This window comes from Coregonus lavaretus, assembly GCF_964263955.1.
Source record: "Coregonus lavaretus genome assembly, chromosome: 11".
NCBI lineage: Eukaryota > Metazoa > Chordata > Actinopteri > Salmoniformes > Salmonidae > Coregonus > Coregonus lavaretus.
The window spans coordinates 27,576,562-27,588,100 of NC_139998.1; positions in this window are offsets into that span (position 1 = coordinate 27,576,562).

Consider the following 11,539-nt stretch of genomic DNA (forward strand, 5'->3'; position numbering starts at 1 on the left):
TGAGAAAGTTACAGAGGGTCAAAGATCATACCCCCAATACATGCTAACCTCTCACCATAACCAATAACAGGAGAGCTTAACTTCTTTTGGGGGTATGATCTTTGACCCTCTGTAACTTTCTCACTCAGCATTATTCACAATTCATTCAGGATTATCCGTAATTATGGTAGCATCCACATTAATGTAGAATTGTTTAGAAACATATTCTAATCTTATTTACAATACAAGTGACTCCAAAATGACACAATACATTATTTACCATTAATTTCTATTGGGCACAAAATAATCTGAAACACAACCAAAACAAACTGCAAATGCACAAGCTTGTCACAAGCTTGATGTAGTCATTGCGTGCTAGGAATATGGGAACAAATGCTAAACTTTTGACTACTTTATTTATAAGAACCTTTAGGGGTGTCAATAATGTTGCATTTTTGAGAAAATAAATTATTACTTGTTAAAAATATATATTTCTCTGAGCAATTTTATTAGTATAAAATAATGTACTTTCCCATTTTTTTAGCATACAATATAGCTCAGTATTTGAATTATTTATTTTATACAGTCATTATTGTTCATCTTTATCAAGGGTGTCGCTAATTTTGGACCCCACTGTATATAGAGGGTCAGTGCCAGTACCAAATGTACAATGTGCAGGGATACTGGAGTATTGAGGTAGATACAGTGCATTTGGAAAGTATTCAGACCCCTTGACTTTTTCCACATTTGTTACGTTACAGCCTTATTCTAAAATTGATTAAATATGTTTGTTTTTTCCCTCATCAATCTACACACAATACCCCATAATAACAAAGCAAAAACAGGATTTTATGCAAAAAAACATATTTACATAAGTATTCAGACCCTTTCTACAACTTGATTGGAGTCCACCTGTGGCAAATGAATTGATGAATTGATTGGACATGATTTAGAAAGGTACACACCTGTCTATATCAGGTCCCACAGTGCATGTCAGAGGAAAAACCAAGCCATGAGGTCGAAGGAATTGTCCGTAGAGCATAGTGGTGGCAGCATCATGCTGTGGGGAGTCTCATAGTAAAGGGTCTGAATACTTATGTAAAAAAGGTATTTCTGTTTTAAATTTTTTATACATTTGAAAAAAATCTAAAAACCTGTTTTCGCTTTGTCATTATGGGGTATTGTGTGTAGATTGATGAGATATTTTTTTTAATTCCATTTTACAGACGCTCTTATCCAGAGCGACTTACAGTTAGTGAGTGCATACATTATATTTTTTCAAATATTTATTTTCATACTGGCCCCCCCTGGGAATCGAACCCACAACCCTGGCATTGCAAACGCCATGCTCTACCAACTGAGCTACATCCCTGCCTGCCATTCCCTCCCCTACTCTGGACGACGCTGGGCCAATTGTGCGCTGCCCCATGGGTCTCCCGGTCGCAGCCGGCTACGACAGAGCCTGGATTTGAACCAGGATCTCTAGTGGCACAGCTAGCACTGCGATGCAGTGCCTTAGACCACTGCGCCACTCGGAAGGCGCAGGGCTGGAGGACAAGGCTATAACTTAACAAAATGTGGAAAAAGTCAAGGGTGGGTGAATACTTTCCAAATGCACTGTATGTACATATAGGCAGGGATTAGGAGAAAGTGACTGGTAGCAGGATAAATAATAATAATAATAATAATAATAATAATAATAATAATAACAATAATAATAATAATAATAATAATAATAATAATAATAATAATAATAATAATAATATTAAACAGTATGGAAGCAGCTGAAGTGGTGTGTATGTTAATTAATGCTATATTAATGTCACCTTTTCCGGCTCTCATTGACACCTACCCATGAGCACCCTCTCTTTTCCATTTACTGTAACCAGCATCCTAACCCACTGAGCACTGACTGACACCTGACGTCCATGGACGTTGAAAAGTAGTTGAAATGTGATCAGTCCGCCCTGACCTTGATTTCAAAGTCCACAGACATCGTTTCATTTGGCTCAAACATAGATGTCCAACATTGGTTCAGATTTGGTCCAGTCCAGAAAATGTAACCAATCATAAATCTATGTTTGACAAGTTTGGACAGCACAGTACAGTACACTACAGTATGTTGCAGTACAGTAGAGTACAGTACAGTAAAGAAAAGTAGAGCATAGTTCAATACAGTGCAGTATAATACATTACATTACAGCACAGTAAAGTAGAGTATAGTTCAGTACAGTACAGTAAGGAAAAGTAGAGTATAGTTCAATACTGTACAGTAAAGAAGAGTTGTGTACAGTACACAGTAGAGCACACTAGAGTTGAGTACACTATAATGTACTGTACTGTACTGTACTGAACTATACTCTACTTTACTGTACTGAACTATACTCTACTTGACTATTCATGGGGTGCATGTTTCGTCACAATATTGTTTTGAACGTTCATTTTGGACTGATGCCCGACTGAGCATTCTACTCAATGCATCGTCAATGACTGCTGATGGATTTTATCAAAAGTGCATTACAGTGGCTTGGAAATACTATGACATTCAAAAGGAGGCAAATAATCAGTAGGAAAACCTTTTGTCATCATTTTGATGTAGCCAGATTTACTTTAAGATGCAGTATAACATTAGCTAGCTAGCTAAGATTGAGGGGAAGCTACCGGATTATAGCTAGCTAATGTAGTATCTGAACTTCTATAACTTTGGCTGAGGTTTGCATATTGGGGGGGTTAGATGAACTTTACTCTACTTTGCTGAAACATCTGGAAAGTGTTACTATAGGGGCCCCCTAAAACAGAGGAGATTCTGCTATGTGGAGGCCAGGGATTGGTCTATTCAAATCACGCCACCTTATGTTACATAAAGCATAGGATATATATACCATGTTTTAAGACAATAATTGGAGAGTGATCATATTTGGGATTGGTTTCGTTGCTCTCCAGATTCTGCAGAGTCTGTAAATTGATGCTGAAATCTTTGATATAATAAACCTTTATAATCAAGTACAGTGTCAGCGGATTACTTATCAACACATCATCGCAGCATTGTTGTTCGGACAACACAGAAATTGGCGACGAGTTGCGTCTGTTTCAACTTTCCATCATGGGCTCCGAGCTGACTCCCGCTCCAGAGGCCGGCAGATAAGGTGAGCTTTCTCACAACTTTGGGCGCTGGTCAGTTCGTGTGGCTGTGTGTGCGTTGAGGGAATGCACCGTGAAGAACCTGTGTGTGCCATGCTGTGATTGCTGTGTGATGAGATTCCGCTCTAAATGTCTAAATTTTGTTTGCGTTGGAAACAACGCAAAAAAGGGGGAGTGTGAATATAATAAAGGATCAAAGGAAAAAAGGAATTGATAACACTGGGCCCAGGGAAATTTGGCTTGAATAAAATTAAAGGGAAAAAGGAATAAAATAAAGGAATAAAATAAGGGACAAGGAACTAAGGAAAACAGGAATAAGGATTAGGACTCCGCTGATCTACGGAAGCCCTCAAATGAGGCGATCATTAGATGGGCCGCAAATCCTGGAAAGTCACTAGGTGAATTTTCGGGTCCGTTCCAAGGAACTGGGAGATTGTAGAATACAAATTCAATTGTATGTTACCTTTCGATATATAGTTGACGAGCTATATGTCCGAAGTAGCCTCTCATTGAATATCTGCAACTCAAGGCAGCAAAAATTTAGGAAGAAAAAAAAATAAAAAGGAATAAAGGAAAAGGAGCGGCGGAAGCATGCTTTAGGAACTGTATGAATGAATGCATTCTTGTTGATTGGATAGTTTTCATGTGTGTATGAGAGACAGAGAGTGTGTGTGTGCAAAGAAAGATGTCTCTGCTGTGTTTCAGCTGTGTGGATTGTGCAGAGATTGATATGCTCGACTCATGCTATGATAAGATTTTATGTTAGATATATATACATATATATGTTTTGGTTGAGAACAGGGGTTTTAGTTTTTTGTAAGGAAATCTGTTAATTACGGTTAAAACCTTATGGGTCTCCATTTGAGAGAACATTTTCAAATTTGTTAAAATCTATGAGCCCCCGGGAGGACGTTATGATTGTATAGAGAGGATTTGTAATGGATAAGAAAATAAGTATAAGTCTGCAGATTAGAGTAGAATATGTGAAGAAAGAAGAGAGAGAAAATAGACTATAGTAAAGTTAAGAAACTTCGAAGTAGGATTTGTGTTCTATGTTTTGTGTTGGTTTGTGCGTTTTGTTCAGTGTTACTGTTTGTCTGTGTGGTAAATGTGGTTTGTTGGAAAAAACGGAGGGACAGCTGGTCTGTCTGCTGTTTGACTTAGAGAAAAATTACTTGCAGGAGTACTCATCTCACTCTGAAGTCACACTAATAAATGAACTGCGCATGTGTGGAATTCTAGGAGTTTACAGTTACACAGAACGAATATGCCACTCCCCTGCCTGCACTGAGCTGCTGTGGCACGCAGACTTATAGCTGCAAAGAGAAGGAGGGGGAGACTTGAGTACACATTAATAAAGTATTCTGTTTGTTAAGCGGCTGTTGCTTGACTATGAAACTATTTGATTGAGATCCATTGAATTTATAAATGAGAGCTATGTTGACGGAATAAAAAAATAAAAAATAAAAAATAAATAGGTTATTGCGCTAATTAAAATATTCCTGAGTTAAGCTGCTTGCTTATTTCTTAGCGCGAATGTGAACATAGGTATGTCTAAAAGGATAAGAAAACATATATGGTGATTACTCCAATAGTTTAATATCTGTATTGTATGGTTGAAATATCCCAGTGAGTACATAAAATACTAAATTGTTGTATGTTTCTTTTGTTCTCCTGTGGTGTGAGAGATGAGAAGGAGGAGACAGAGAGAGAGGAGGGGCTGACCAGTGCGTCACGCGACAGCGTGTGCTGTCCCGGATCCAGTCCAATTAAGGCAAGTACTGTTCTATCCACAAACTTACTCTCCCTTACAGGATATTATAGACACATTTCTCGATGAAGGGCATTTATCTGTTTGTGTATGCCTAAAATATTTCATGTTGTGACCATTTAGCAGGGGACTTGGCAACAGACTGATCAATTGATGTAATTGAGAATTACACATTGGAGTTTTCTTTGTGCATGGGTTGTTTTGATTAGAATTGTGTTGGAAATCCAGCACTGAGATTATTCTGTAAAATTAAGGTGATTGGGTGCTTATTAAGCAATTGGTTTGTGGGCGCTGTAATGTTGCTGGATTACAAGTCTTTCTTTTTTGATTGCTCTGAAGTTGACTAGTTTCCTTTACTTTTCTTTATCGGATGTGGTAAGATTGCCACTAATCAATAATTTGGTAGAATAAAATAAAATAAAAAATAGGAGGGAAAGATAAGCTACATAGCTTAAAGTATTTTTTGGTTTACAAATTAATTAGTTTAAAATAATAATAATAATAAAATAATTCACAATAAAGGAATATAAAAGAGTTGTTACAATGCAGAAAAAGGACATCAAAACTACGAAAGTAATTACTCCTGTTGATGTAGTACAAAAGAGTAACCCTCTAGTTAATGGTATTGCAAGGTTATCTGGAAAATGGCATAAACGTTGGCCTGACATTGAACAACCATGGCCAGTGGAAGGGACTCTTAACCCAGACGTAATTAAAAGAATGCAAGTGCTTGTGTCCACGTATAAGGCAGATCAAAAGAAGGGGAAAAAAGGGGAACAACGTAAAGAAAAGAGACAAAGAGAGCTGGGTGTTCTTAAGTTGTTTGAAAATGAGGGACAAAAACTGATAAAAGATACAAAAGATAAAAGAGACAGAGGTATAGAGAAAATGGCAAAAGAGGCGAAGGTAACAGAAAAACTAATGGCAGAAGTCAATACACCTTTCTCACATACGGATTCAAAAAGACCCCCACCTTACGAGGAAGAAGTAGAGTTTAAGGACGTCTATCCTCAGCTTCCAGTAATCATTCAGGAGGGTGATTATTGCATCAGAGATGAAGATGAACGAATAATAGAGAGAGGACAAGCAGAAACGACCATAAAGATGAATCCAAACTCCAAAAGTAAGAAGAAAACAACACGTCTGGAAACTAAGGGTAGAGTGAGGTTCAGGAGGATGGAATTTGAAGATGATGATGATGATCAGAGTGATTCAGAAGAGATCATGGGTGGATATGACCCTGTGATCAGACGGAGGTTGGCATGAGCGGAAAGAAGGGGTGATGGAAGTTGGAAGAAGAAGGATACAAGAGATCCGACCTCTGATGAAAGTGAAGATGGAGACAGCGATGAAGATTTGGAGATTAAAGGTGCTTCATGTTCAAGAGGATTTTATCCTACAATGACTAGCACAGAATAAATAGAAAGAGATATGGATCGATGCATATCATGCTTGGATAAGTCAAATAATTTAGAAGAAGTAAGAGAATTGGAAGAACAACTCGAGAAGCTGAAGATACAGAAGGAAAAACTGCTGAAAAAAGGATCCCAAAAATTGGAGAGGAAGTATACATTGCGCCCAAGAAAAGGGAGCACAAGTAAGATGATGATGCCAGTGATAATCCGAGGACAGAACCTGGAGTATAAGCCTTTGCAGAATATTGATATGTCAGATATACTTGAGAAGCTGCCGACTCTTCAAGATGGAGCATATCCTTGGATTTCAAAGTTGGAAGAAATTACGGTGGGAACACAGTCTGCCATAGGAGACATTAAGATACTTTTGGCTAATCTCCTTGGGATTCCAGGTATGGAAGACATTTTTCAGAGAGCTGAACTTAATCGATATGTGGGGACTGCGGTGAATGATCCTGAGTTGTTAGCTGCAAGTAGAAATCGGCTGTGGAGAGCACTGAAAGATACGTTTCCAACAAATGTGCATCCTGACAACATTCTGATTGACCCACTAGGACAACAAGAAAATCCGAGAGCCTATGTGTCAAGAGCTCATCAAGTGTGGAGAAATATTACCGGAAATGATCCAGATGTGAGTCAAATGGAGCAGTCAATTTTGCGAGCTAAACTGCAGATGGGGCTGCCCTCACCAGTAAGGAGCAAACTGGCAGAGGTGGTTGGACTTGGAAGCATGGCAAAAGGTATCTATACAGATCATATAGCCCATCAAGTGGATCTATACAGGAAAAAGGAACACAACCAGAAAGAACAGGAACAAGAAACTCTCAGAAAACTCAATCAAATACAACTGGTGGAGAATAAGAAGAAGGAGAAGAAACAGGCTTTGGTTATGCAGAATCAGTGTTCACCAAATCAACAATCACTGCCACAGCTTCAACCGAACCAGGTCCAACCGCAATTGTCCCAGCCACCACTAGTGGTACCAGTTGTTTCATATCCACAGCTAGTTTCCGGACAGACACAGAATTGGAGAGGAAGAGGACGAGAAGGCTTAGGAAGAGGAAGAGGAGGAAGATTTAATCCATACTTCCAGCAATCTTCAGAAGTGTGTTATAATTGTGGACACGGACTTTGCCCGTGAGTGTAATGGGCCAGGAGGAAACACCAGAGGAAATTTCAGAGGAAGATACAGGGGCCAGTCAAGATCATTTGGAGGACCGGTGAACCCTTATAGGGGCCCGGAGCCAGGATTCTAGAGGTGCCCAGAAGATCCGAAAGGGGGGTGTCAGCTGGTAGCATCAGGACCGGAAAAAGATCCAACAATTGAGGTGAAAGTAAACAACCGACCATTGGAAGTGATGGCGGATAGTGGAGCTGCTTTCACCTGTGTTCGGCCTGAAGATGCTACACATCTCCCCATGTCCAATCAACTGATTCGGACAATCGGGTTTGAGGGAGTGAAACAGCTGATTCCTCTTACGGAACCAATTGAGCTCTGCTATAAAAATCAGAAAACTACAATACCCATACTGGTATCGGAACATACACCTATTGCATTGTTGGGAAGAGATGCATTGTGTAGATTGAATTGTACAATAAAATGTACGCCAGACGGCTGTCTGGTAGAAGTGCCAAAAGAAACGGTTTACCAATTGTTGATGACGACAGAGATTTACTCTTCTTCAGTACTTTGGATTGGAAATCTCAGTGCAGATTTTTTGAAGCCGGCTAAGATATGGGAAAATTCATTGTGGCAAACATGCCAGATGCGAGGCTTCCGGAATATCCATTTCATTGTACGCTCAAGTATTTCAAGAATGCTGCCCAATCGAATTCAGAGGAATGGTTGAGTCATCAACCAAAGAAAGTTCAACTCAGCTCATGTTGCATAATTTTAGGACCACAAGGAGCAGCTATGAAGATAAACACAGACGATTATCTGGATAAAGAATTTGAGATTGAGAAGAATGTGCCACATGTGACCTTGTTGGTTTCTGAAGACTATGAACAGAAGCATATATGAGAAATGATGACAGAAGCAGAGAAAGCTGTTTTTGTACCAATTAAAGAGAATTTGGCGATTTGGAGGAGTGAAGATCAGCGATTTCTCAAAATCATGATTTCGGCTCAAGGACAAGGAGAGCCACAAGCTGTACGGATGACACATGAATCTATTTGCGGTGCGAAGATGGATTCAGACCCTATGAAAGAGGAGATGTTGCAACAAGTTCCAGAATGTTTGTGGTCTCAACACAGTACCGACATTGGACTTGTGAAATCAGCCCAACAGGTGAAAGTTGAACTTCGACCAGGAGCCAGACCTCCTTAGAAGAATCAGTATCCATTGAAAGATGAAGCAATCCAAGGGATCGAACCACAAATTGAAGGACTTTCGAAAGCAGGTGTTTTGAAGACAATAAAAATTCCTCCGAGTAACACGCCTTTGTTGCCTGTGAAGAAACCTGATGAGACTTATCGTATGGTTCATGATTTGAGAGCAGTGAATGAAGTAGTAACTGATTTTCCAGCTGAAGTGCCAGACCCGCATACCTTGTTAGCCCAAATTCCTCCTGATACGACACATTTCACGGTGTTAGACTTATGTGGTGCATTTTTTAGTGTTTCACTTAGTGTAGAAAGTCAGGGTTTATTTGGGTTCACATATAATGGACAGTTCTATGAGTACAGGCGATTGCCACAAGGGTTCAAACATACTCCTCACATTTTCAATAAAGTACTGAAGGACGATTTGGTAGGGATAGATCAGATATTGCAAAGCACTGTCATTCAGTACGTGGATGATATAATTATCTGTTCACAGAATGAGGAAACATGTCATAAAGACTCAATTAAATTGCTACAGATATTGGCAGAAAAGGGGCATAAGGTTTCACAGATAAAGTAGCAATATTGCCAGGAGAAGGTTGTTTATTTGGGTCAGAAAATAACGCATGGACACAGAAGCATTTCTGACAGTCAATTGGAAGCTATTCGTAAGACTCCGAAGCCTAGAACTGTCAGAGAGATGATGACATTTCTTGGTATTGCTGGTTATTCTTCAGCCTGGGTGAGGGCTATGCTAGTTTGATGGGACCTTTGAGAGCTATGGTTAAAGATACTGGGAATGGTCAACTCCATAGCAATCTTTCCTGGACACAGGAAGGCCTTGTAGCATTTGAAACGATCAAACAGAGGTTACAAGAGGCACCAGCACTCACACTACTCTAAGAATTTCTTGCTATATGTGTCTATTTCTACTGGAGGTAAATATGCATGTGCAGTTCTTTGTCAGCCGACAGGTACAGGAACGAATCCTCAACCTATTTCCTACTACTCTACTGCCTATTCAGAAGTAGAACTAGGGCTACCACTGTGCTACAGAGCAATGGTGGGAGTATATTTAATGTATGACAAAGCATAATCTGTTACGATGGGTTACCCAGTAACAATTCTTACCCATCATAGTCTCAGAAATCTTCTGAACTATGGAAAATATACATTGACTATGCCTAGGCTCAGAGACTATCATAGGCTCTTAGAGCAGGAAGATGTCACCCTAGTGAGGTGTGATACGGTGAATCCAGCTGAGAATTTGCCAACTTCAGAGGATGGAGAGCCACATGATTGTCTTCAAGAAGCAGATAAATACTTGAGGCTTAGATCAGATTTGCAAGCCCTTCCATTATGTGAGGCAGACCTGGAGTATTGGACTGATGGGTCTTGTTATCGTGTGGGAGATAAATTGTGTGCTGGCTATGCAGTAGTTAAAGCCCAAGGAACTGGATTTGTTGTTGAAAAGGCTGAAGTAATACCACAGCCTGCGTCCGCACAACTTGCTGAACTTGTGGGGCTAACAGAAGCGTGTTTGTTAGCAGAAGGAAAGCGAGTGACGATATATACTGATTCTGCATATGCACATAATGTATGTCATTTGTTTGGAGCAGTGTGGAAAGGTTGAGGGTTTAAGAAAACGGATGGTTCTCCGATACAACATCACGCGCAAATAATGAAACTGTTGCATGCTATGATGAAGCCTAAAGAGATAGCGATAGCTAAGTGTGCAGCTCATAAAACAGATGTGTCAAAAGTCACACAAGGGAACAAAGCTGCTGATGAAGCTGCAAAAGCCGTCACAGGAGTGGACAAATTGGGCAAGGTTTTTCTGGTCACTCATGGAGTGGACTTGGAACACAAAATTATGCTTAAGGATGTGATTTTGATGCAGGAAGCTGCTTCTACGATTGACAAACAGTTATGGCTAGACCGAGGTGCCATCAAAGATGCTACGGGTCTTTGGAGAAACCATGAGGGGTTGATAGTAGCGCCTCTAGACCTATTAGGTCTGATGATTCAGGAAGCACATGGGTTAGCTCATGTTGCAAGGGGGGAGGTTAGGAGAAAGATCACAAAGGAGTATGGTTTTTGGGCACCATATTTGCTTGAACAGGTTGACTATGTCATAGGCAGGTGCACAATCTGTCTGAAAAATAATGTTCGCAGGGGTGTGACTGTTCTTCCTGGTCACATTCCAACACCGAGAGGTCCTATGCGTGAGTTGGTTATCGACTTTGTTGATATGATAAAACCAGTTGAAGGGAAAAGATACATGCTGGTGGTTGTGGATAGATTTTCACGATGGCCGGAGGCCTGTCCAACCAAGCGAAAAGACGCTCAGTCGGTTGCCAAGGTCTTGTGTAAAGTCATAAGCAGGTGGGGACTTCCCGATCGAATATCCTCAGATAATGGGAAAGAGTTTGTGGATAAATCAGTGAAATTGATTTTGCAAAAATTGGGAATTAAGCAACGTCTAGGAGCAGTTTATCACTCACAAAGTCAAGGGATTTGTGAAAAAATGAATGGTGTTTTGAAAAATCGCATTGTCAAGATTTGCCAGCATACGGGTCTAAACTGGATAGCGGCGCTCCCTTTAGCATTAATGGTGTGTCGCTCAAGTGAGTTGCGTGATCTACGTATGACACCCCATGAACTGGTCACAGGAAGAAGGATGCCTATGCCTTGTTTGCGAACAAACGGAAAGGGTCCAAGTTTGGCTTTTTTGGAAGATGAAATGAGAGCGTATGTTACATATATGGCCAATTTTCATAAAAAGTTATCCACATATGTTTCTGACAGGCAAAGAAAATAAGAGGTGCAGGAGAAGCTCGATGAGCAAAAAAGGAGTACAGTGCAACCTGGGGACAAAGTGTTCGTGAAGGTATTTAGAAGGAAGTGG